The sequence below is a fragment of the Erpetoichthys calabaricus genome, chromosome 2 (assembly GCF_900747795.2).
Source record: "Erpetoichthys calabaricus chromosome 2, fErpCal1.3, whole genome shotgun sequence".
In the NCBI taxonomy this organism is placed as follows: domain Eukaryota; kingdom Metazoa; phylum Chordata; class Cladistia; order Polypteriformes; family Polypteridae; genus Erpetoichthys; species Erpetoichthys calabaricus.
The window spans coordinates 21489159-21516539 of record NC_041395.2 but is presented as its reverse complement, the minus strand read 5'-3'; the positions used below and the strand labels follow the sequence as shown (position 1 = coordinate 21516539).

The 27381-nt window shown below is 43.3% G+C and overlaps 1 protein-coding gene across 2 annotated transcripts in view; it reads left to right on the top strand.

The window, feature by feature from the left end:
- The window catches only part of rassf7a (Ras association domain family member 7a), a 228286-nt gene that overhangs the window by 46714 nt on the left and 154191 nt on the right, over nt 1-27381 (top strand). For both annotated transcript variants that reach the window (XM_051923619.1, XM_051923618.1), the window contains exon 2: nt 19224-19333. The gene's annotated coding sequence lies outside the window, so the exon portion shown is untranslated. The remainder of the gene's footprint in view (nt 1-19223; nt 19334-27381) is intronic.

The window sequence follows — 27381 nt, the reverse complement described above, 5'->3', positions numbered from 1 at the left end:
ATAGATAAAACAAAAAGGAACAAAATGTGCTGCCTCAGACAGCTGTATTCCCACGTCCACTTGTGAAAGGGTTTATCGAAAGTGACAGTCGGCTCTGAAGTCTCATTAGTGTCGGGATTAAACAATGTGCCATTAATTGATATCTCTCTTTAAATTATGCGCTTCAGATTCAGCACTGAGGTAACAAAGGACCATTGTAGTCCTGACCGGGATGAAGCACAAATCACATGAATCGCCTTGTGAAATGTGCGAGTGCAGCTCCAGATACGACAAGGCCATCAGCCTTGAAGCGGCCCGTGTGTTTGGCAGCCACATCTTAGTTGGATGAGGAATGGCGGCTTGTATTGGAAATGTGAGGCCTTGAAACTCTGTAAACAACTGGTATAATTCAAACATTGAGAAACAATACTTGCATTCTGCTCTTTTGTTTTTATACCTTTTTGAGCTCACATGTAATGCAAAAGGAAACTACTGCAGTTGCCATATCTGTCTGTCTGTCCCTATGAAAACTCTCGTCTCAGGAAACCGATTTTATTGAAGTTTGCTACGTTTGCTCTTTAGATCTGATTACATTAGATTAGATAAACTTCATTAATCCCAAGGGGAAATTCAGATGCATATAGCAGCAGAAACATATAAAAACAAGAATACAGACTCACAGGACAAATAATACAGCAAATCAATCGATAAATAAATAAATAAAAATAAATTTAATGACAACATCAGGTGAACGCATTGAATTGCCTAATAGCAGTGGGTAGAAAAGACCCCCAGAGGCATTGCTTAGAGCACACCATAGTGGTATGAGGCTGTGGCTAAAGAGTGCGCCCTCTGGTGGGGATGGATGGGATTTTTCAGGATGGGATTCAGATTTGCACACTTGGCTCTCATGTCATCAGTGGTAAATCTTTGTTACAATCACCCGCTCCACACAGCTGCAGCACATTCCCTTATGACGCAGGTATCTTCTGTCTATGTGAATTGGTAATGAATCAAGCAGCCATCTACATTTTGATATTTGTATGTACGTGTACAGTGGATTCAAAAAGTATTCGGACCCCCTCACTTTCTGCATACATTATAGATTTAATTTTAAATATATAAATTTGCCATTTTTGTCCATCAATCAACGCTCAATATTTGTATATTTATTACTATTCGGTTTGTTATTATTGTCTCTCTTCTTGTCTTTTTCTCTTTTTAACTCTTATTCCTCACACTGAGTCGATTGCACCTTCAATTTCGTTGTTCCTTTGTAAAAGTGACAATGACAATAAAGATCTATCTATCTATCTAATATCCCATAATGACAAATGACAGTGAAAACATTTATTAAAAATCGAATATACAGTGGGTTTAGAAAAGAATCTCCCCCCCTTCGAAATATTCCCATTTTTTTTGCTTTGCAGCCTTACATGAAAACACACAAACCAATATTTTTTCCAGCTTTACTTGCTCAATGCAATCTCTAACATCCAAGTGAAAGATATCACAGTTACAGTTCAGAAGAATTTAAAAAATAAAAAACAAGAAATCCTGAGATGAATAAAGGATCACCCCCCTCCTAAACTCAATCAGCTGTAAGTGCCCACCATTTCCATTGCAGACCCTGGTTACTGACTTCCTTCCACCTGTGATCAACTGTACTTCTTCTTTTGGCTGCTCCCATTAGGGGTTGCCACAGCAGATCATCTTCTTCCATATCTTCCTGTCCTCTGCATCTTGTTCTGTTACACCTATCACCTGCATGTCCTCCCTCACCACATCCATAAACCCTTAGGCCTTCCTCTTTTCCTCTTGCCTGGCAGCTCTATCCTTAGCACCCTTCTCTCTTATATACCCCTCATCTCACCTCTCTGAGTTTGTCTCCCAACCGTCCAACTTGAGCTGACTCTCTAATGTCCTCATTTCTAATCCTGTTCATCCTCGTCACACCCAATGCAAATCTTAGCATCTTTAACTCTGCCACCTCCAGCTCTGTCTCCTGCTTTCTGGTCAGTGCCACCGTCTCCAGCCCATATAACATAGCTGGTCTCACTACCATCCTGTAGACCTTCCCTTTCACTCTTGCCGTCTGTCACAAATCACTCCACCCACTCCACCCTGCCTGCACTCTCTTTTTCACCTCTCTTCCACAATCCCTGTTATTCTGTACTGCTGATCCCAAGTATTTAAACTCATCCACCTTCGCCAGCTCTACTCCCTGCATCATCTTCACCATTCCACTGACCTCCCTCTCATTCACACACATGTATTCTGTCTTGTTCCTACTGACCTTCATTCCTCTCCTCTCTAGAGCATATCTCCACCTCTCCATGGTCTCCTCAACCTGCTCCCTACTATCGCTACAGATCACAATGTCATCAGCAAACATCATAGTCCACGGGGACTCCTGTCTAATCTCTTCTGTCAACCTGTCCATCACCATTGCAAATAAGAAAGGGCTCAGAGCCGATCCCTGATGTAATCCCATCTCCACCATGAATGCGTCAGTCACTCCTACCGTAGACCTCACCACAGTCACACTTCCCTCGTACATATCCTGTACAACTCTTACATACTTCTCTGCCACTCCTTACTTCCTCATACAATATCACAGCTCCTCTTGAGGCACCCTGTCATATGCTTTATCCAGGTCCACAAAGACGCAATGCAACTCCACCTGTGATCAATTGTAATGAGTGTGATTAGTGAAGCTGTTCCTGGAGCATTCATTCCCTTTCTTGGTAGTGCAACTGACAGCAAACAACTGACTATGGTGGCAAACCACTTTCAAAAGATCTCAGTTGTGGACAGACAGAAGGCAGGAGATGGATACAAAAAAATATCAAAGGCTTCTTCAATCCCAAGGAGCTCAGTAAAGTCCATCATAAAGAAGTGGCAAGTGTTAGGTACTACTAGGACCCTCCCTGGATCCAAACTGGATGGAAAAGCAAGGAGGAAACTGGTAAGAGAGGCTGCCAAGAGACCAATGGACACTTTGCCATCAAATCCTGTAACTCCTTCAAAGAGTGGTCATTGTGTACATGTGACAACAATTTCACAAGCGCTCCACAATCGTGGCTTGTTCAGGAGGGTCGCAAGGAAAAAGTCACTTCTCAAGAAAGGCCACATTAAGGCTCGTTTGAGCTTTGCCAAAATGCACCTTGAAGTTTCTGATGCCGAGTGGAAAAAAGTCTTATGGTCAGATGGGACCAAAATCAAACTATTTGGCCTCAACACCAAACGGTACACCAATGCAGCTCACCATCCACAACACACCGTACCTACAGTAAAGCATGGAGATGGCAGAATCCTGTTGTGCGGGGTGTTTCTCTGCCGCAGGGCCTGGGGCTCTCGTTAGGGTAGAAGTAAAAATGAATGGGGCAAAATACAGTACCAACAAATTCTTGAGGAAAACCTGCTACCCTCAGCCAGAAAGTTGAAGACGGGCAGAATGTTCACCTTTCAACACGACAACAACGACCCGAAGCACACAGCAAAATGGACCACCCAGTGGCTGAATGTCCTCGTGTGGCCAGTCAGAGCCCAGACCTAAATCCCATTGAAAATCTGTGGAAAGATTTGAGGATAGCAGACCACCAACGCTCACCATCCAATTTGACTGAACTTGAACAGTTAAACTGTAAAGAAGAGTGGGGGGCAAATATTGAGTGGACTCAATCTAGATGTGCAACGCTGATAGAGAAGAATCCCAACAGACTCAAGGCTGTCATTAAAGCAAAAGGTGGGTCAAAAAAATGACATTGACATGGGGGGGGGGGGGGGTCCTTTATTAATCTCAGTAGGTCTTGCTTTTGATTCTTTATAATTTTTCTGAACTGTAGCTGTGATATCTTTCACATGGATGTTATTGGTTGCATTGAGTAAGTAAAGCTGGGAAGACATATATTTTGTGTGTGTTTTCACTTAAGGCTGTAAACCAAAAAAATGGGAATATTTCGAAGGGGGGGGATTCTTTTCTATATCCACTGTAAGTATTCAAACTTTTAATTCAGTACTTTGTAGAAGCTCCTTTGGCAGCAATTCCAGCTTCAGGTCTACGTAGGTAAGTCTCTAAATCTTCTATGGTAAGCTTTGCGTCCCTGGATTTGGGCAGTTTGTCCCATTCTTCCTGGCAGATCCTCTCAAGCTCAGTTAGACTGGATAATATGACCTGAAGATGGCTGCATTGGCACCAGAGAAGATCCTCATCACCTGATGATGACTATGAAGCGCAGACTTCAAGGGATATGTGACAAAGTGGTTAGTTAATATGACAGCTTCAATAGACCTGCCATTGCTGTGTCCAAACATTATGGTGCCCTGAAATTTGGGGCCCCCATGTAGAAAAAGTATTGTGTGACCGAAATCTATGCAGATCCACCTAAATGAAAGTCTGCAATGTGCACTTTAATCACAATGTCTGAAGTGTTTGATTTGTAATTTCAAACAGTACAGCAGAGGGAGAAATGAAGGAAAGATGTGTCTGTCCCAAACATTGTGGAGGGCACTTTAGGAGTAGAGTGTACCTTTATGCAGAAGATCTCACAGAAGAGCACTGGATGTGCCAGTTGACAATTCCCTGCAACTGCCCCACCTGAAATTTACTTCTACAAACTCACGTCATTTCCTTCGGATTTTGCAGGTGGCAACTACTCCAAGTAGCCTGTTTAATATTTTTTTGTTTTTTCATCTTTCATTTTCTCTTTTAATTTTTTCCATAGGGCTTTGCCTCTGATAGGCTGTGTTGTAACATGCCATCATGAAGGCAGATGACATCTGCTCTAGAGTTCAGGGGTCAAACATTCACTCTAAACCCAAAAACTGCAGATAATGAAGTAAAAAGGAAGAAACATACTCAGTGCAAGTCTCGTCCCGCTTTATAACAGGTGGGTCCTTGTCATCCATCTCACTCATTTCCATAACTTCTTGCATTACGTGATTAACTTCATTTAGAACCGAAAGAGGGAGATGTTTGTGTTTTAAATACAGGAACAATTTAAGGAAGATGGCATAGATGGATTTTGAAACAGTTTCTGTCTTTACACTTTATAATGAGAGTGTAGCATCAAGTCAATGACACTTGTGGGCTATTGATCTGGTCAGTTAAGTAGCAGAGGGGCTTGTTCATCAGTTTCAGCTGCTTTGGTGCACTGGAGGAGCAACAGTGAGACGACCCCCAAAATGGTTTGAATGGTTTCACAGGTGGAGGGAGGCCACTGACAGTTTTCCCTCTTTATTTGTTTTGTCACTTGTTTTCCATCTGGCTATGGTCAGTGTCACTACTGGTAGCATGAGGCCATACCTGGACCCTACAGAGTTTGGTGGCATGGGTAGTCCAACTTCTCCAGGATGGCACATCAATACGTGCCATTGCCAGAAGGTTTGCTGTGTCTCCCAGCACAATCTCAAGGGCATGGAGGTGATTCCAGGAGACAGGCAGTTACTCTAATAGAGCTGGACAGGGCCCCTCATAGAAGGTCCTTAACCCATCACCAGGACCGGTATCTGCTCCTTTGCGCAAAGAGGAACAGGATGAGCACTGCCAGAGCCTATAAAATGACCTCCAGCAGGCAGGCCACTGGTGTGAATGTCTCTGACCAAACAATCAGAAACAAACTTCATGAGGGTGGCCTGAGGGCCCGACGTCCTCTAGTGGGCCCTGTGCTCACTGCCTGCCCGGCACCGTGGAGCTCGATTGGCATTTGCCATAGAATACCAGGATTGGCAGGTCCACCACTGGCGCCCTGTGCTTTTCACAGATGAGAGCAGGTTCACCCTGAGCACATGTGACAGACGTGAAAGGGTCTGGAGAAGCAGTGGAGAACGTTATACTGCCTGTAACATCGTTCAGCATGACTGGTTTGGTTTGGTGGTGGGTCAGTGATGGTATATCTGGGGAGGCATATCCATGGAGGGACACACAGACCTCTACAGGCTTGACAACGGCACCTTGACTGCCATTCGGTATCGGAATGAAATCCGTGGACCCATTGTCAGACCCTATGCTGGTGCAGTGGCTCCTGGGTTCCTCCTGGTGCACGACAATGCCCGGCCTCATGTGGCGAGAGGATAAAGGAATTGATACCATTGACTGGCCCTCACGCTCACTCGCCTGATCTCAATCCAATTGAACACCTCTGGGTCTGACATTATGTTTCGGACTTTCTAACGCCTCAGACTGTCCAGGAGCTCAGTGATGCCCTGGTCCAGATCTGTGAGGAGATCCCTCAGGACACCATCTGTCATCTCATTAGGACATTGTTAGGCATGTATACAAGCATGTAGGGACCATACAAACTACTGAGTATGATTTGGACTTGCTGCAATGAAATTTTGGCCAAATGGACTCGCCTGTCTGCCACTGCATCATTTGTTCCCTTTGATTTCCGGGATGTCTTTGAATTCGGCCCTCTGTAGGTCGATCATTTCCATCAAATGATGTGCCACCCTTTTCGTTCCTAACACATTACCATATCAGTCCATATCAGTAGTGATAGCCAGCTGGACTTTTTTTCCCGTTGAGATCTGATGCGTTTTCAAAGTGTTCCTTTAAGTTTTTTGAGCAGTTTATATATATATATATATATACTAGTCATTTAGCCCGTTACAATAACGGGCGCTAGAACAGTAGTGCATAAACATTAGTAGGAACAGTCTATATTAAATGGCAAGGGACTTTGACCTCATTCTTTTTGTTGGTCGTATTTTTCTTTCTTTCAGCCTTTCTTTTGTTGATGTTTACTTGCTGAGCTGACCGTTCTTCGTGGGCTGCCGCCGTGTATTGTGTGTCTTTAATTTTCTGTGACAGTAATACTGTCTTGTACGGCTCTATTCAATAAGGGCGCGCACAAAAAGGCGAGCTTCAAAAGGGCGACCTCAATTGAGCGCGGCGAATAAAGGCGTTCGTAGATAAATTAGTTCAAATGGCTCTGGAATATGTGAAGAGCAACAAAGGTGCAGATGTTTATTTACGCGCGCCTTTATTCACTGCGCCCAATGGAGGTCGCCCCTTTTGAGGCTCGCCTTTTTGTGTGCGCCCTTATTGAAGGATACCGTCTTGTACGTTCGCTGGCTTGTACGTCTGCTGTCTTGTACGTCCGTAATATACCTTTAATTTTCTCTGGCGGTAATACAGGAGTGCACGTCGGTAATATGTCTTTAATCTCCTCTGACAGTAATACTGGCTTGTATGTGGCTGTAATATGCGTCACTGTATTGTGTGCCTTTAATTTCCTCTCGCAGTAATACTGGTTTGTATTTCCGTAAAACGCCTCTAACTTTCTCTGACAGTAATATCGCGCGTCGCACCATGCCCCGCGCATGCGCACTTCACCAGAAGACACACACACACAAACACCTGGACGCACACAGGGATTTTATATATATAGATACTGTATACACTAGGGGGGTAAGTCCCCCTGGTGCCTTTGGCACCCAACTCCCAGTTGCGGCCAGTCTGCCTCTTGCATTGTGAAGAGTGGGGCTGAATGCACCCCAAGAAGACGCAGTCACTCCTCCCAAACCCCCTATTAAACGGTGATACAATGGGGAACAAATACGTTGTTTTACCTCCTCTTTGCTCGATCAGCTGCTGCTGCTGCTGTGCCGTGTGATCTACATCTCGTGTGGCGCTTTGAACATTTAAAAAGCCTGTACAGCAGCTGTCCTACTCTTTGTCTTTTATTTCCAGCCCTGAGACGTGGTTAAATCTTTTGGCACTCTTGGTTAAGTCCCATCTCGTGAGACATGAGTTCTTGTTATTTTTTAGTTCATAATTTAAAAATGGAATAAGAATCTGAAAATCTAACACTGCGGTGGGCTGGCGACCTGCCCGGGGTTTGTCTCCTGCCTTGCGCCCTGTGTTGGCTGGGATTGGCTCCAGCAGACCCCCGTGACCCTGTAGTTAGGATATAGCGGGTTGGATAATGGATGGATGGATGGATGGAAAATCTAACAACACCACATTAACGTTCGACAAACTCTGAAAAGAATGATACCAAACATATATATGTAGGTTTTAAAATAAGCCTGATTTTAAGCGTGACATAAAAACGTAACATAAAATCGTTGCTTTTAGGCTTAGTATTTTATGTATAGAGAGTAGATACTGTATGTCACAACTGGAGACCTGATCAGTGCAATAATTAAGAATGGTAGGACTTTAGCAGCAGGAGTCTGTGGCAGTTCGTTTATAGAGGGTCCTTTCCATCAGTAGCGTTTGTCTTACTGTCCTTGGTATGCATATGCATGCAGAACTCAACTTACATGCTCAAAGTTCCAATAAAATGATAATAAGGCCCGTGTTGCTCATTTATGCCATGATATAGATTGTAAAGTAACATGTACCACCATAGTTTAAATTGTGTCTGGGGCAGATGGCTATTAAGCTCATTTTCTGTTGATTAGCCGGGGTTCTTGTAATGTTTTATGTTGAGCAACTTGTAATTAATGATTCTGAGAAGTCAAGCAAAATGACCCATTTTATTGAGAGAGGTGAGGAGCACACGCTGATAGAGCGCATTGCCACACCCACCACATGACGAACCACCTCAGGACCCCAGATTAGGACCCGAGTGCAGCCATGCGACACCTCAGCACCACACCAGTTCAGATGGAATGGCACAATGGGAGGTTTTTTTATGGTGACTGGAGTGCCAATTCTGCCGCCAAGCCCCAAGTTTTACCCTGCAGGATGGAGGGCCTACATGCTGGGCTGGATGCAGGTTAACATCATACCCAGGACGGAGCAATTGAAGGGCCTTGCTCAAGGTCCCAGCGGAGTAGAGTCACTTTTGGCATTTACGGGATTCGCACCAGCAACCTTCCGATTGCCAGTGCAGATCCCTCGCCTCAGAGCCGCCACTACAAGCTCATTTACTGTTGATTGGCCACACTTTTTTAGTTGGAAGCAAACAATGGGTTCTTGTAATGTTTATATTGAGCAACTTGCAATTTGTGATTCTGAGATGTCAAGCAAAATGACACCTTTTAGTGGCTAACTAAAAATATTACAATATGCAAGCTTTCAAGGCAACTAAGACCCCTTCTTCAGGCAAGATGTAATGGAGTGACAGTGGAGTGACATTCTTGCCTGAAGAACGGGCCTGAGTTGCCTCTAAAGCTTGCATATTGTAATCTTTTTAGTTAGCCAACAAAAGGTGTCATTTTGCTTGACTTCTCACTACATCCACAATGGCTAACATGGCATTTGGTATGGAATTCGTAAAATCAGTGTTAATGTTTGTGATGCGCCATCTGTTGGAGTGACAAATGCAACACATATCTGTATGTCTCTGCCGTATGTCATGTTGTATGGGATTCATAAAAGCGACCTGCAGTAAGGTAAGGTATTGTACAGTAATTGGATTTCAGTCTAAGTGGCTTAGTGATGCCGTAGTTAGCGTCGCTGCCTCTCAGCTCTAGAGACACAGCCAGGGCAGCCTCTGTATGTTCCTTGTATTTTGTTTGTAAATTCGTTCGGGTTTTGCTGGGAACGTTGTGTTCCTCTTAAGGGTTTGTCACATTTCGTGATCTTTCCATCAATTTTCAGTCGTAGCCTTATTTACAGAATCTTAGTGAATCAGAAATATTTAACTGTGCTGAAACCAGTCGCATAGGCTGACATACCCAGCGACTCACTCCAAGCAATCTGCGACTCCTCCAATCAAAATCAAACAGATTTGACTTTTGTTGTAGGGGTTGGCTCTGTGCTCAGGAGTGCTAACAACCAATGAGTACTCAGCTGGGAGAACAATGCATACTGTATAATGAAGTGATGAGGAATAAGGAATGTGGGTTTTTTTGAGCCTCACAAACAGAAGAGAGGCTCATCTGTCTGATATCTCATGTTTTATGTACCAGAACAGAATGGAGAAAAGAAAAAGAGGATGAGATTATGGCTGAAGTCACTATACCTCATGCTTCCTACAGCACTGGCTCTGTCAGGTAGAACGCTGGTGGTTATCACAAAAAGGGACGAGCACAGCTATGCTGGAGAGTCGTCACACACAGTCACTAAATATGACAGGCCCAGCAACTTCACATTGGCAGGTGATAAGATCAGAAACTACAGTCTGCAAGTCTACCATAAATTCACGACGAGACGAGAAGTCATACAATGTGACATTGGTTTAACATATATCGATAACTAGACCTTGGTATGCTATGTGTACTAGTGTCCATTCAAGGTTTCGGCTTTGTGCTCAATGATATTAGGATCTGGACCTTCAGATAGCACTTGATAAGGGGCCACAGGAGAGGATGGGCATCAAACTAAAAGAAGTGGGCATTCAGGGTGTTGTGTGTAGAGGTGGGTGCAAAAGTGGCTCAGACACTAGGAGCAGAAGATGATGGTGTGAGGAACCTCATCAGAACTGGTTGACGTTAAGTGTGGTGTCCAGTAGGGGTCAGTGCAGGGGCTGTTGCTATTTGTCCATCCATCCATCCATTATCCTAACTACAGGGTTACGGGGTGTCTGCTGGAGCCAATCCCAGCCAGCATAGGGTGCAAGGCAGGAAACAAACCATGGGCAGGGTTCCAGCCCACTGCAGGGCGCACACACACACCAAGGACAATTTAGAATCGCCAATGCACCTAACCTGCATGTCTTTGGACTGTGGGAGGAAACCTATGCAGACATGGGGAGAACATGCAAACTCCACGCAGGGAGGACCCGGAAGTGAACCCGGGTCTCCTAACTGCGAGGCAGGAGCGCTACCACTGTGCCACCATGCCACCCGCTGCTATTTGTAACAAATATAAATGATTTAGATAAGAATATGAGTAACAAGCTGGTGAAGTTTGCAGATGATACCAAGATAGGTGGATCAGCAGATAATTTGGAATCCGTTATATCATCACAGAAGGACTTGGATAGCAGACAGGGTGGGCAGATTTGTGGACGATGAAATTTAATGGGAGGAAGTGTAAAGAATTACACATAGGAAGTAAAAATGTGAGGTTTGAATACACAAAGGGAGGTCAGAAAATTGAGAGAACACCTTATGAGAAGGATTTAGGAGTCGTAGTGGACTCTAAGCTGTCAACTTTCAGACAGTGTTCAGAAGCCATTAAGAAGGCTAACAGAATGTCAGGTTATATAGCGCCTTGATGTGTGGAGTACAAGTCACAGGAGGTTCTGCTCCAGCTTTATAACACACTGGTGAGGCCTCATCTGGAGTAATGGGTGCAGTTTGGGTCTCCAAGCTACAAAAAGGACATAGCAGCACTAGAGAAGGTCCAGAGAAGAGCGACTGGGCTGATTCAGGGCTACAGGGGATGAGTTATGAGGAAAGATTAAAAGAGCTGAGCCTTTAGAGTTTAAGGAAAAGAAGATTAAGAGGAGACCTGACTGAAATGTTTAAAATTAGGAAGGGAATTAGTACAGTGGATCGAGACGGTGATTTTAAAATGAGTTCCTCAAGAACACAGGGACACAGTTGGAAACTTGTTGACGGGAAATTTCACACAAACATTAGGAAGTTTTTCTTTACACAGAGAACGATAGACACTTGGAATAAGCGACCAAGTAGTGTGGTAGACAGTAAGACTTTAGGGACTTTCAAAACTCGACTTGATGTTTTTTTGGAGGAATTAAGTGGACAGGACTGGTGAGCTTTGTTGGGCTGAATGGCCTGTTCTCGTTCAGATTGTCCTAATGTTCTAATAGCTAATGTGAGGTGAGTGTACTAACACTAAAATGGCTGCCATCACATCATTCAGGTGAGTGTTACACATTGGTGGTTGAAGAGTTCCTCTCTGTCTAAAAAAGTGTTTTGAGTAGTAAGCAGGTATTTGAGTAATTTCAAAATATTTGCTATCTCTTTTGCTACAATCACTTTCAGCTATTTTCCTCAGTATTGGCGCTCCATCTCTTGAGCGCATTCTCGTAAAGTCTGCTTCTCAGACTCGTCATTATTTTCGAGGGTCCTTTCTCACATCCTGTCCACTTTTACACCTGCCGTCTTTGAAAGTGACTCTCCACATGTCTCCCATGCCATTTCTCCTCCTCGTGGCTCTCACACTTGCACATCCACTTTCGTGGTGTCACCAAAGACAAACTGACCAATCAGAATGCTCAGAGGGACTGGACAAACAGACTTTAGTGTTTTATTATATAGTAGATTGTCTCTCTATTATAATAAAAAAATCTTGGGATGAGATGTGACTTTCTAGCCTGGGACGAGATGTGACTTTTTCAGAGAGACAAGACTCTGTGCCAAGAGATTTAACAATGCCCAGTGCCAGAAATAAAAGACAAAGAGTAGATGACAAAGTAGAACGCCGTAAGAATTCAAAAACGTTGGCGCAATACACATGCAGAACAGGTCAGAGACGGTGACTTTAAAATGAGTTCGTCAAGAACCCAGGGACACAGTTAGAAACTTGTTAAGGGTAAATTTCACTCAAACATTAGGGCGTTCTTCTTTACACAAAGAACGATAGACACTTGGAATAAGTGAGCAAGTAGAGTGTGTCACAAGCGGCTGGGGGACAGACCCAGCCAGGTCGCCTGGAAGGACCGGGAGGTGGCATGCTCGTCCTCTGGGCCACGAGGGGGCAACCGCCCTGGATCGATAGAGGACCACAAGAGGGGAGCAAGGAGGCTCAAGCCCGTTGTGGCCTGTGGCCATCGCCAGGGGGCGACCCAAGCCTCATGGAGCCCAGGAAACGTTTACTTCCGCCACACCCAGGAAAATGGAGGATGATCCTTCCAGGGACGCCCGGAGTGCTTCCAGGTGCTCTCCTGACAGTTCCGCCACACTAGGAAGTGTCGTCAGGCGGAGCACCTGGAGCCCATCCGGGTCATAATAAAAGGGGCCACCTCCCTACAATCGGGGAGCTACAGTCGGGAGTGGGAACAGGACGAAGCTCCCGTGGAGAGAGGAACAGGCGGCCCACGGACAGTGTGAGAAAGGCCCGGATAAGGGGTGATTAGTGCTGGGAGCACTGTGTGCTGTGCGGGACTGTGCATTTTGGAGTGAATAAACGTGTGTACTTTTATAAAGATGTGATGTCAATCTGGTGGTGTTCGGGCATGTCTCACATGTGGCACACAGTAGAACTTTATGGACTTTGAAAACTCGACTTCATGTTATTTTAGAAGAGTGAAGTGGATAGGACTGGCGAGCTTTGTTGGGCTGAATGGCCTGTTCTCGTCTAGAGTGTTCTGATGTTTTAACTGCCCGCACTGAAATAAGTGACAATTCAAAATGAATACATGAGTGTGTTGATTATTTAGAAAGGTTTATCCTTAATAAGGAAAAATCTATTCTGTAAAGTAGGACTAATATGGCTGCCTGGAGTCGTAGTAACACATAATTTGGCCTACAAAGCTCAAGGTTGCACGTTCATGTCCAGCACTATGTGATCCTGAGGAAATGGCTTCACCATTCAGTTCTTGCTCTGTTAAAACTGTGACAGGAGTTGTTCTGAACTGAAGGCCATTTAAGTTTTGTCCAAGCTTGCAAAAGAAGTCAGTTTTAGGAACTATAAAGCACATGCAGCACATGGTTACCGCCGCATATTTCAAAGGATATAACATCACACAGCTTGTTGTGAAATTTAAACAAAAAATATTTAAGTGTTGGCAGGCTAAATGCTACATTTTGGTATTTTTCCAGAGCAAACAAGGATTGCTGTAAAGATGCCGTTGTTAATTAGAGACAAAGGACTGCGCTTACACAAACTCTTAATTCTAGCTCCTTGAGTTAAACAAAAACGAGCTTTGTATTTTAGGGTATAATAGTGCACTCCTGTGTCTTGTGCTGTATAATTAGTTCATTAAAAGCACATGTCGTTATTGGGCAATGCGCTGATACTGCTGACTGGGTATAATTGAGACTGCACAAGATGACAGGTGAAGGTAGAAGAGGCTTACGGTAATTGGCAGAAAATAACAGCCTTGTGTTCATGCTTCACTTCTCGGATATAATTTTAAATGACTGATTTATTGGAGAACTGCATTATGAGAAATAGTTAATTAGAAGAGAGAAGAGTAATGATGCTGTAGGTATAAGGAATGAGGTGGTGTTTTTATTAAATGTCTGCGACATCGTCTACATAAGCAGTAGTTTTAAAAAAGTCATAAAAATTAAGAAGCAGTTTATGTTAACATTTATATTTTACATTGTTACAATTTCATAGTGAAGATCTTCATTTGAAGTGCTTTATACATGGGAATTTCCATTTTACAGTTTATATTTTTAACTGCATAATTCTACACATTTTGAGTTTTATGTTATTCATATTTTGTGTTTGTAGAAATGAATTTTCAGTTTTGTATAGCCATTAGTTGTGCTACCCATCTAAGACAAGCTGAAACCTAAATAATCAATGTAAACCTTTATCTTAGTGTTTGCAGTGCACTATCTATTGGAATGTATTTTGTAATGCATTTAGTAATAAACAGCATTGCATTTGTCATTTCAACAGATAGCGCATCACAAATAGTTGTAGCAATGCATTTTATTGCCCTAAATGTTTGTGATGTGCCATTTGTTGGAACAACAAATGCGATGCATATGTCTTTGTTATTTGGCATATGGTATGGGATTCAAAATAGCAGTGTTAATGTTTGTGATGCACCATTTGTTGGAAAGGCAAATGCAATGCATATATCTCTGTTATTTGGCATATGGTATGGGATTCAAAATAGCACTGTTAATGTTTGTGGTGCGCCATTTGTTGGAATGACAAATAAAATGCATATGTCTCTTTTATTTGGCATTTGATATGGGATAAAAAATAGCAGGTTTGAGATGTGCCATTTGTTGGAATGACAAATGCAATGCATGCATCAATGTTATTTGGCATTTGGTATAGAATTCATAAAAGCAGTGTTAATGTTTGTGATGCGCCATCTGTTGGAACGCGAAAAGCGATGCATATGTCTTTGTTATTTGGCATATGGTATGGGATTCAAAATAGCAATGTTAATGTTTGTGATGCACCATTTGTTGGAACGGCAAATGCAATGCATTTATCTCTGTTATTTGGAATTTGGTATGGCATAAAAAATAGCAGTGTTAATGTTTGTGATGCACCATTTGTTGGAATGACAAATGCAATGCATATGTCTCTGGTATTTGGTATGGAATTCAGAATAGCAGTGTTAATGTTTCTGATGCACAATTTGTTGGAATGACAAATGCAATGCATATGTCTCTGTTATTTTGCATTTGGTATGGGATAAAAAATAGCAGGTTTGAGATGTGCCATTTGCTGGAATGACAAATGCAATGCATGCATCAATGTTATTTGGCATTTGGTATAGAATTCATAAAAGCAGTGTTAATGTTTGTGATGCGCCATCTGTTGGAATGAGAAATGCGATGCATATGTCTTTGTTATTTGGCATATGGTATGGGATTCAAAATAGCTGTGTTAATGTTTGTGAGGCACCATTTGTTGGAACGGAAAATGCAATGCATTTATCTCTGTTATTTGGAATTTGGTATGGCATAAAAAATAGCAGTGTTAGTGTTTGTGATGCACCATTTGCTGAAATGACAAATGCAATGCATATGTCTCTGTTATTTGGTATTTGGTATGGAATTCAAAATAGCAGTGTTAATGTTTGTGATGCACCATTTGTTGGAATGACAAATGTAATGCATATGTCTCTTTTATTTTGCATTTGGTATGGGATAAAAAATAGCAGGTTTGAGAAGTGCCATTTGTTGGAATGACAAATGCAATGCATGCATCAATGTTATTTGGCATTTGGTATGGAATTTGTAAAATCTGTGTTAATGTTTATGATGTGCCGTCTGTTGGAATGTCAAATACAACACATATGTCTCTGCTGTATGCCATGTTGTATGGGATTCATAAAAGCAGTGTTAATGTTTGTGATGCACCAACTGTTGGAATGACAGAGACATAGCAGACAGACAGACACACAGACACAACCCACAGACAAAAAGACATAATCTTAGACAAAAGATGAAATGCAGCGAGACAATGAAACCGGTATCCAGATTAGTTGAGAAGAAAATGCCATACACCCTTGTGGCCTCTGATGAGATTGTGCTTTTGTCACTTCAAGGCTTTGTGCCTGCTCAAGGTGCCACCCTATCAGCCCCTGCACACTCCTGCTGCCTCATGGGAGTTGTAATCCCTGGGTCGGCACTGGTTTTTGGTTTACCTCCATATCAATATAATTTATCTTCCCAATACGACATATAGCCTACATTTTAAACTGGACCACCATCAACACACATGCAAAGTTTTGTGAAAATCGTTTTAGCCATTTTTGCGTGTTTGTAAAATAAACAGACATCCAAATAGCTTGCAATTTTATTTATACAGATCGCTCGGAAGCACAGACACTTGGAATAAGTGACCACATAGTGTAGGAGGCAGGAGGACCTTCAAAACTAAACTTGATTGAAGAATTAAGTGGAGAGGCCTGGTAAGCTTTGCTGGACTGAATGGGCAGAGTGTTCTAATGTTCTAACTGGTTCTGTACGTTACCACAATGAATTTTAAATGAAACAACTCAGATGCAGTTGAAGTGCAGACTTTCAGCTTTAATTCAGTGGGGTGAACAAAACGATTGCATAAAAATGTGAGGCAACTAAAGCATTTTTTGAACACAATCCCTTCATGTCAGGGGCTCAAAAGTAATTGGACAAATGAAATAACTGGAAATAAAATGTTCATTTCTAATACTTGGTTGAAAACCCTTTGCTGGCAATGACAGCCTGAAGTCTTGAACTCCTGGACATCACCAGATGTTGGGTTTCCTCCTTTTTAATGCTCTGCCAGGCCTTTACTGCAGCGGCTTTCAGTTGCTGTTTGTTTGTGGGCCTTTCTGTCTGAAGTTTAGTCTTCAACAAGTGAAATGTCTGCTCAGTTGGGTTAAGATCAGGTGACTGACTTGGCCATTCGAGAATTTTCCACTTCTTTGCTTTAATAAACTCCTGGGTTGCTTTGGCTGTATGTTTTGGGTCATTGTCCATCTGTATCATGAATCACTTTGACTGTATTTAGCTGGATTTGAGCAGACAGTATGTCTCTGAACACCTCAGAATTCATTCGGCTGCTTCTGTCCTGTGTCACATCATCAATAAACACTAGTGTCCCAGTGCCACTGGCAGCCATGCACGCCCAAGCCATCACACTGCCTCCACCGTGTTTTACAGATGATGTGGTATGCTTTGGATAATGAGCTGTTCCACGCCTTCTCCATACTTTTTTCTTGCCATCATTCTGGTAGAGGTTGATCTTGGTTTCATCTGTCCAAAGAATGTTTTTCCAGAACTGTGCTGGCTTTTTTAGATGTTCTTTAGCAAAGTCCAATCTAGCCTTTCTATTCTTCAGGCTTATGAGTGGCTTGCACCTTGCAGTGCACCCTCTGTATTTACTTTCATGCAGTCTTCTCTTTATGGTAGACTTGGATATCGATATGCCTACCCCCTGGAGAGTGTTGTTCACTTGGTTGGCTGTTGTGAAGGGGTTTCTCTTCACCATGGAAATGATTCTGCGATCATCCACCACTGTTGTCTTCCATGGACGTCCAGGTCTTTTTGCGTTGCTGAGTTCACCAGTGCTTGCTTTCTTTCTCAGGATGTACCAAACTGTAGATTTTGCCACTCGTAATATTGTAGCAATTTCTCCGATGGGTTTTTTCTGTTTTCACAGCTTAAGGATGGCTTCTTTCACCTGCATGGAGAGCTCCTTTGACCGCATGTTGTCTGTTCACAGCAAAATCTTCCACATGCAAGCACCACACCTCAAATCAACTGCAGGCCTTTTATCTGCTTAATTGATAAGGACATAACGACGGACTTGGCCACACCTGCCCATGAAATAGCCTTTGAGTCAATTGTCCAATTACTTTTGAGCCCCTGAGATGAAGGGATTGTGTTCAAAAAAATGCTTTAGTTGCCTCATATTTTTATGCAATCGTTTTAAAGAATTAAAGCTGAAAGTCTGCACTTCAACTGCATCTGAGTTGTTTCATTTAAAATTCATTGTGGTAATGTACAGAACCAAAATTAGAAAAAAGTTGTTTCTGTTCAAATATTTATGGACCTAACTGTAGGCCCTACAATCTGCTGGGAAAAACCTGGGGGTCGGTGTCAGAATTGGTACTCCAGCCACCATAACAAACCTCCCACTGTTCCATTCCATCTGAACTGGTGTGGTGCTGAGGGGTCACCCGTCACATGGCTGCACTCGGGTCCTAATCTGGGATCCTCAGTTGGTTTGTTGTGTGGTGGGTGCGGTAATGGGCTGTATCAGCGCCTGCTCCTCACCTCTCCTCCCACCTATCCACGCCTTAATAATTGTTGCAATGTCAAATTACCCGTTTCCAGGGATTTAAAATTATTGAACGTGTTGTAATTTACAGGGGTTTCCGACTACAGCCCTGGGGGGCCACAGTGGCTGCAGGTTTTCATTCTAACCCTTTTCTTAATTAGTGACCAGATTTTGCTGCCAGTTAACTCTTTGCCTTAATTTTAATTGACTTTTCAATTAAACATGTTGTTGGACTGTGGGAGGACACTTGACCACCCAGAGGAAACCCACACAGACACAGGGAGAACATGCAAACTACATGCAGAGAGGACCTGAGACACAATCCCTGGTCTCCATACTGTGAGGCAGCAGCGCTACCACTGCGCCACCCATTAAGTAAATATAAAATGTGAAATGCTCCCACCTTCACATCAATTCATTTTGCCACTGAACGCTCCTGAATGTTATGCCGTGCTGACTTCGTCTAACCTGTTGAAATCGTTTTATCCACTGCTGGATGACAGGGAGCTGAAGCCTGCCCTGTGTGTATTGGTCTCACACCAGGAATGAACTCCTTACAATATGGCAGTCAAGCACCGGGCAGACTCACCCACACTTTGAATAGCCAGTCGTTCTTTTCATCTTGTCTTTGTAGCTCTAAAGAAATGTAGACTTTCTGACAGTGCTGCTGACAGCAGTTTGCTGGGTCACTCGTGTTGCTTTGTCATCTCGAGATTTCGATGACTAATGTGGGGTTGGAAGTTCAGTGGGGGTCTTGCTCAGGTGGGAGTCATCAGTAAGGTGCTGTTTGCAAAGCATTTTGAAATTCCAGGGCACAGCGAAACAAAGAACTATTCAGTCTTTAAGAAACCTTAGCCATTATTAAAAGCTGCTGATATTTCCTTCACATCAGGCATGTCATACTGAATCATGGAGGGCGACGAACATGTCCATACAATTACTTAACTGTTTCCCCTTTTCTGTTTTTTAGATGAAATCTGCATGAAAGACGGCAGCAGGGACCAAGTACCAGCAGGTGCATCAAAGTATCACACCTTCGAAGGAAACGTCTCAGAGTTCAAAGGGAGGCCCGGTGCTTTGGTGAGCCAGGTGTCTTAGATTCTGTTACAGCACGACTGCTATGGGCCAGCCAGGCCAGGCCAGGAGCATGGTGGGAGTAGGTGACAGGACCACTCTGTATTTGTTCAGTGGGGCACTTTGTAAAATCTCATTATATTCTTTCATTAATATTTTTTTTAGTAGTAGTTCACACATGGACTGGGTGTTGTGCAGGGTTGTGGGGCCCATCGGCTGTTGGTGAAGAGCAGATTCACTGATCTTGACTTTGCTGACAATACTGTGAGTCAATGGAGGCTCTGATTGGGGCTCTCGAGAGACTGAGTGAGGAGTCCGAGTGTCTGGGCATGCGAGTGTCCTGATAAAAACCAAAGAGCCAGGCCTTTAATGACCTCTTGGGCACTGCCATCAGCAGTGTGTGTGTCTGCGGAGAGAGTGTCGACCTCGTCGGGAGGTTTACTGACCTCGGCAGTGACATTCATGTCTCTGGTGACTCTTCCTATGAAGTCAGTAGACAGACTGGGAGAGCACTGGGGGTCATGAGGTCACTGGACAGGGGTGTGTGGCGCTCCTGATATCTCCGCAAAAGAACGAAGGTCCGAGTCTTTAGAGTCCTGGTGCTTTCTGTTTGTGAGACATGGACGCTATTCAGTGACCTGAGATGAAGACTGGACTCCTTTGGTACTGGGTCTCTTCAGAGAATCCTTGGGTCCCACTGGTTTGACTTTGTGTTGCTAACAGAGTCCTGAATGAGGCACATGACCTGCATTGTGAGGGAGTGTCAGTTACGCCACTACGGCCATGTGGTGCATTCCCCCCGAGGGTGATCCAGCTTATAAGATCCTCATTGTTGAGAACCCGAGTGGCTGGACCAGGCCAAGGGGACGCCTATCTATCTATCTATCTATCTATCTATCTATCTATCTATCTATCTATCTATCTATCTATCTATCTATCTATCTATCTATCTATCTATCTATCTATCTATCTATCTATCTATCTATCTATCTATCTATGTGACACCTGGCTGCGGCAGATAGAGGGTCATTTCCGGAGGGTGGGACTGGACCGTTTGTCTGTCTTAGGGGGCTGCCAACTGGAATCCTTTGTTGTGTGGTGGTTGTGGCAACATGCTGTACCAGTACATGCTCCCTAACCTGACCTGACATACGTCAAACACTGCAAGTCTGTTGTTTGTTTGTTACACGGCCTAAATTACTTTTATAATTATACGCTGTAATAACAAAGCGAAGACAGCAGGAAAACTTTGGCAAACCTTCTATAATCTTCTATATAAACGTCTACGCGTGGAAGTGTGCGTGTCTGTCTGTCCGGCCTGGAAATGCGAGGCTACAGCATGAAGCTCAAAGAAAGAGACTCAGTCGCCAAAGTGAAACTCGCTTAGCCGCTGATACACAAGTGAGGTGAGCACGTTGGCAAAACGAGACCTCCGTGGAGAGAGAAACTCGCTTAGCTGCTGATACACAACAGAGGCGAGCATGTCGGCAAAACGAAACCACCGAGGAAAGACAACCTTGATTAAAACGAAACCTCTGAGGAGAGAGAACATCGCTTAGCCGCTAAGGCACAACCGGTGTGATTGATTGATTGAAGTGACAGAATCCATGGTTTCTAGGAGCATGGGCTAACACAGCTAGTTGAATATATAATTATATGAATAAAATGTATTATTATTTATTTTATTAAATCTCAAAAACAGAGGAATAAAACACTGGTAAAGTGTGTAAGAAGACGCTATATAACACCTGACCTGACACAGATTGGACACAGGAGGCACGTGTAAAATAAAGAAATATTTTTTATTTTTCTTTACCTGTGGGCACATACACAGTCCCAAGCACACCACTTGTTCTTGGCACCACCACTCCTCCTAAGCAACCTTGTCCTCCTCCACCCGACTCTGGCCCCCGAGTGGTGGTCGCTGGCTCCCTTTTATTGGGTACCCGGAACTGCTCCAGGTGGTTGATGAGTCCAGCTAGCTGCACTTCCGGGTAAGGTGATACCAGCGCCCAAAAGGGCCAAGCCGCTCCTGTAGCAGCACCCCCTGGCGGCGCCTGCGGAACCCCACAGAGCTGCACAGAACTCCAACCCCCCATGAAGCCCTGGGGGAGTCCAAGGCACCGCTGCAACCCAGGGAGGCTGCCATCTAGCATCCAGGGCGAGATACTGGGCTTCCCACCCTTGTCCCCCTGGCAGATGTGGTGAAGAGGCGTCCCGGCCAGGCATGGGCCCCGGCTATCCGTCACAAGTGTTAAGATACGACTTGTCAGATGGGAGTCTGGATACAACTACTAAAGATGGTGGTTCTTCCAATTACCAGCAGGAAGAGGCAGGTCGTGGTGACCGGACACCAGGAAGCGACTTCAGTGCTGGAAAAGCCTTCAACCTTCCAGTCTGCAGCTAGGGTAGAAAGAGAGAAGATGTTATCGTTCAGTGCCAACCCCTGGAGTGGCAGAGAATCACCATCACCAGAGCCCTGACACCATCCCTGATGCGCACACGTGTGTGACAATGTGTGTCAGGATAATTCATGAATTATTGCATGAGTCAAACACATCTTGTGAACTTTGGTTTTACTCAGGGGTTAAGTTTTCCTTCGCCATTTGATTTATGAAATATCAGTTTGCCATTACCGTACTTAATCTTGGGGTTTTGTACCAAAATAAACGAGGAGCTTATTATGTTCTTTCAGCAGGACTTACATGTATTGCCACTGGCAATCCACCAGATTAATTCCTTCTGCAAGTCGTAAGTACATAGGATTTAAAGTAATTAACGCAGAATTTAGTGACATCTATGATTATATAGTTTAGGGAGGGATTCTTGATAACACCCTGTGTGATGGCTCGGAAAACTTCACAAAGACGTTTCACTGCAGATGTCTTTTACTATCACTGCACCTGCAGACAAGTACAAATCATGGGGCAGCTGGTGAAGGCACAGATGAAGCAGTCTCCCAGGCCAGGACTCCTGTGCCACAACTTAATAATAGTAATAATTCTTTACATTGATATAGCACTTTTCTCACTACTCTCACTACGCTTTACATAGAGAATGGGGAGCCACTTTAGTGCGGCACCCACCTGGATGATGCAACGGCAGCCATTTTGTGCCAGTACGCTCACCACAACATTAGCAATTAGGTGGTGAAGGGTTAAGAGAAGTAGGCAGTCACAGACAGGGAATGATTAGGGGGCCAAAATGACTAAGCCGTGGTGGGAAATTTAGCCAGGACACTGGGATACACCCTACTCTTTACAAAGGATGCAGATTAAATGACTTAAATGGTCCTGGTGGAAGGCAATGAACCAGTAAACATCGCCATCCTGCACCTTTGACTGTTCAACCACACTGATTACCTCAAACACTAAAACAAACTCCACCTTGACTCACTCAAAGAGACGCACTGGAAAGGTGCAAACTGTGAGGCTGTAGTGTTTGCAAATAAAACGTACGCTATATCATAAAAAACAACGAATATGAAAAGGAAGACCTTATGCTTATACTCTGCAATGCACCTGTGAGACCACAACTGGGATGTTAAGTTGCTCCTCCAATCAGCCCCCCACCTCTAATTTTCTAATGATCTCTCACCCATTAACTACCTGATAGCTTCATGTGCAGTGAGCATACTGGTGCAAGAATGGCTGCGGTCGCAGATACTGCACATTGGTGGAGGGTGTCTATGTAAAACTCTTTCAGCAGGTTATATAAATGTAATGAATTATTTTTTATTGTGCATGCATATACCCATAAAAGGCCAGTTTCGAGCATCAGTGAAATGCTGGTTCTTTAATGGCACTTTACTGGGTTGTGAGGTTCCTTGTAGAGCCATAGCTTGTTAAAGAACTGTTTCATTCCAGGCATGGCTCTTTGAATATGAAATTGGTTCCTTGGGCTGTTATGTCTATTATAATAAGTAGGGGGCTTTGCCCCCTGCTCGCTTTGCTCGCCAACCCCCCCCAGCCTGCGCTACACACCAGCCAATTCGCGTCTCTGCCACTCGCGTATATGGATTTCACTTTCACCAAACAACAAAACTTTTAACTCTCGTGGATACGCCTCTTCATTGGGAAGAAGAATGACTTTTCTCTGATGGCAACATGAATTAGATGATCTGCAAGTCTCTGACTTAAAGATTAAATCCGAACAATATATTCAATCTCTTTTCGCTGTTCCGTTATTTCACTGAGTAATAATTTCCGTTTGTTTGCGATAATGCAATCTTTACTATCATTTTTTTGAGACTTTTGAATTTTTGTACTTCCATTATCTTTAACCTGCTCTGCATGTGTATCATGCCAACATTTTTGAATTCTTTACGGCATTCTACTTTGTCATTTATTTCTGGGTTTTGGGCTGGGTTAAATCTCTTGGCACAGAGTCTCATCTTGCGGGACGTGAAAGTGTCTCTCTGAAAAAGTCACGTCTTGTCCCAGGCTAAAAAGTCTCATCTCATCCCAGGATTTTTTTATTATAATAGAGAGACAATCCATCCATCCATTTTCCAACCCGCTGAATCCGAACACAGGGTCACGGGGGTCTGCTGGAGCCAATCCCAGTCAACACAGGGCGCAAGGCAAGAAGCAATCCTGGGCAGGGCGCCAACCCACCACAGAGAGAGAGACAATCTAGTGTATAATAAAACACTAAAGTCAAGTCCCTCTGAGCATTCTAATTGGTCAGTTTGTCTTTGGTGTGGTTGGTCAGTTTGTCTTTGGTGACACCACGAAAGTGGATGTGCAAGTGTGAAAGCCACGAGGAGGAGAAATGGCATGGGAGACATGTGGAGAGTCACCTTCAAAGACGGCAGGTGTAAAAGTGGACAGGATGTGAGAAAGGACCCTCGAAAATAATGACAAGTCTGAGAAGCAGACTTTACAGGAATGTGCTCAAGAGATGGAGCTCCAATACTGAGGAAAATAACTGAAAGTGATTGTAGCGAAAGAGATAGCAAATATTTTGAAATTACTCAATTGCCTGTGTGACAGGTACAGTGGCTAGTTAATAATAATTAATGAGTTAAATTTATATAGTGCTTTTCTTACTACTCAAAGCACTTTTCTAGACAGAGAGGAACTCTTCAACCGCCAAAGTGTAACACTCACCTGAATGATATGATGGCAGCCATTTTAGTGTTAGTACACTCACCTCACATTAGCTATTAGAACATTAGGACTGTCTGAATGAGAACAGGCCATTCAGCCCAACAAAGCTCGCCAGTCCTATCCACTTATTTCTTCCAAAAAAACATCAAGTCGAGTTTTGAAAGTCCCTAATGTCTTACTGTCTACCACACTACTTGGTCGCTTATTCCAAGTGTCTATCGTTCTCTGTGTAAAGAAAATCTTCTTAATGTTTGTGAGAAATTTCCCCTTAACAAGTTTCCATCTGTGTCCCCGTGTTCTTGATGAACTCATTTTAAAGTCACCGTCTCGATCCACTGGACTAATTCACTTCATAATTTTAAACACTTCAATCATGTCACTTCTTAATCTTCTTCTCCTTAAACTGTAAAGGCTCAGCTCTTTAATCTTTCCTCATAACTCATCCCCTGTAGCCCTGAATCAGCCTAGTTGCTCTTCTCTGGACCTTCTCTAGTGCTGTTATGTCCTTTTTGTAGCCTGGAGACCCAAACTGCACCCAGGACTCCAGATGAGGCCTCACCAGTGTGTTATAAAGCCCTCCTGTGACTTGTACTGCACACATCAAGGCGCTATATAACCTGACATTCTGTTAGCTTTCTTAATGGCTTCTGAACACTGTCTGGAAGTCGATAGCTTAGAGTCCACTACGACTCCTAAATCCTTCTCATAAGGTGGACTCTCGATTTTCAGACCTCCCATTGTGTATTCAAACCTTACATTTTTACTTCCTATGTGTAATACTTTACATTTACATTAAATTTCATCTGCCACAAATCTGCCCAAGCCTGCCTGCTGTCCAAGTCCTTCTGTGATGAGATAACGGATTCCAAATTATCTGCTAATCCACCTATCTTGGTATCATCTGCAAACTTAACCAGCTTGTTACTTACATTCCTATCTAAATCATTTATATTTATTAAAAATAGCAGCGGCCCTAGCACTGACCCCTACTGGACACCACTCTTAACATCCACTTCTAAACACTGTCTGGCAGTTGATAGTGTCGAGTCCACTACGACTCCTAAATCCTTCTCATAAGGTGGACTCTCGATTTTCAGACCACCCATTGTGTATTCAAACCTCACATTTTTACTTCCTACGTGTAATTCTTTACATTTACTGACATTAAATTTCATCTGCCACAAATCTACCCAAGTCCTTCTGTGATGATATAATGGATTCCAAATTATCTGCTAATCCACCTATCTTGGTATCCTCTGCAAACTTAACCAGCTTGTTACTTATATTCGGTTTGAATCCCGTAAATGCCAGTAGGGACTCTGCTCTGTTGAGCCCTTGAGCAAGGCCCTTAACCTGTAATTGCTGAGCGCTTTGAGTAGTGAGAAAAGCACTATATAAATGCAAAGAATGATTATTATCTAAATCCTTTCTATATATTAAAAATAGCAGCAGCCCCACCACTGCCCCCTGCTGGTCACCACTCTTAACATCGGCCAATTCTGAGGAGGTTCCTCACCCTCTGCTTCCTGTGTCTGAGCCAATTTTGCACCCATCTACAAACATCGCCCTTAACTCCCACTTCTTTTAGTTTGATGCCTCCTCTCATGTGGCACCTTATCAAATGTAGGTGGTGAAGGAATGAGAAAGAGATAGCCAATTAGAGACAGGGAATAATTAGTGGGCAGAATGGACGAGGTTGTGATGGACAATTTAGCCAAGACTTCAGGGTACACCCTACAAAGGATGCCCAGGGATCTTTTATAATTAGATGGCACCATATTTACAGCATGGTGTCCCCATCACTGCATTGGGATCCACATTCAAACCACCCCCTGCTGGCCTCACCAACCCAAGCTTTTCCTAGGTGGTCTCTCATCCATGTACTGGCCTGGCCTGGACATGCTTAGCCTCTGGTGGAGAACCTGATGCTGCTGGCTATGTCTATTACGTGGACAACACAGAAATCTAATGTATAGTAGAATACTAACAGAGCAAGAAAACATGAACAGCCCATTTTATTGTATGCAGTAAAAGCCATCTCAAAATCAGGAACCTATTTGCATTTCAGTCTGTTATCATCTATTCATTGGTATTTATTGAGCTTGTTACAGGTCTAAAATTAAAGGTACTTTCTAGAACCTTCATGTGGATGGCTTGGCAGGAATCTGAAACTCCAGCACTGAAGGGCCGCCATGGCTGCAGGTTTTCATTCTCACCCTTTTCTTATTTAGTGACCTGTTTTTGCTGCTAATTAACTTCTTTTGACTTCATTTTAATTGACTTGCTCTTGAAGACTCAGACCCTTGAATTGTTTCTTTTTCCTTAATTAACAGCCAAACAATAATGAGATACAAAATGAGCCAAAACAACTGGTGTCCATCATACAATATCAAAAAATAAAGAAAGATGAAGGTCTCAGGAATGTTGGTCTGCTCAGGACCCTCAAAAAACATGTGACCAGAGCTCTTAGAAAAGAGAAAATCAACAATTACAGAAATGTCTGCTATTGCACAATGAGAGCAGCAATAAGCCATAAAATTAAAGAACGGGTTTAATTTACAACAAGAATCGGCGCCTAATTGAGCAACTGGTTGGAGTGAAATTCCTTGGAGTTTCAGTTTCTGACTTAGCTGCTCTTCTGTTGGCTCCCTCACTTCACATTTCATTTCTGTATAAGGAAAGAAATGAAGCAATTCAAAGGAATGATGAAGAAACTACAGGGAAGAAATCTTAAAAAACAAGTCAATTAAAATGAATTCAAAAGAAGTTAATTAGGAGCAAAAACAGGTCACTAATGAAGAAAAGGATGGGAATGAAAACCTGCAGCCACTGTGGCCTTCCAGGACTGGAGTTTGAGACCACTGCCCTGTGGCACCACTCTGAAGAACTCCTTTGGCATCTTCATTTTTATGAGTGTGGCAGGAAAACTGGAATAGGAAAAAC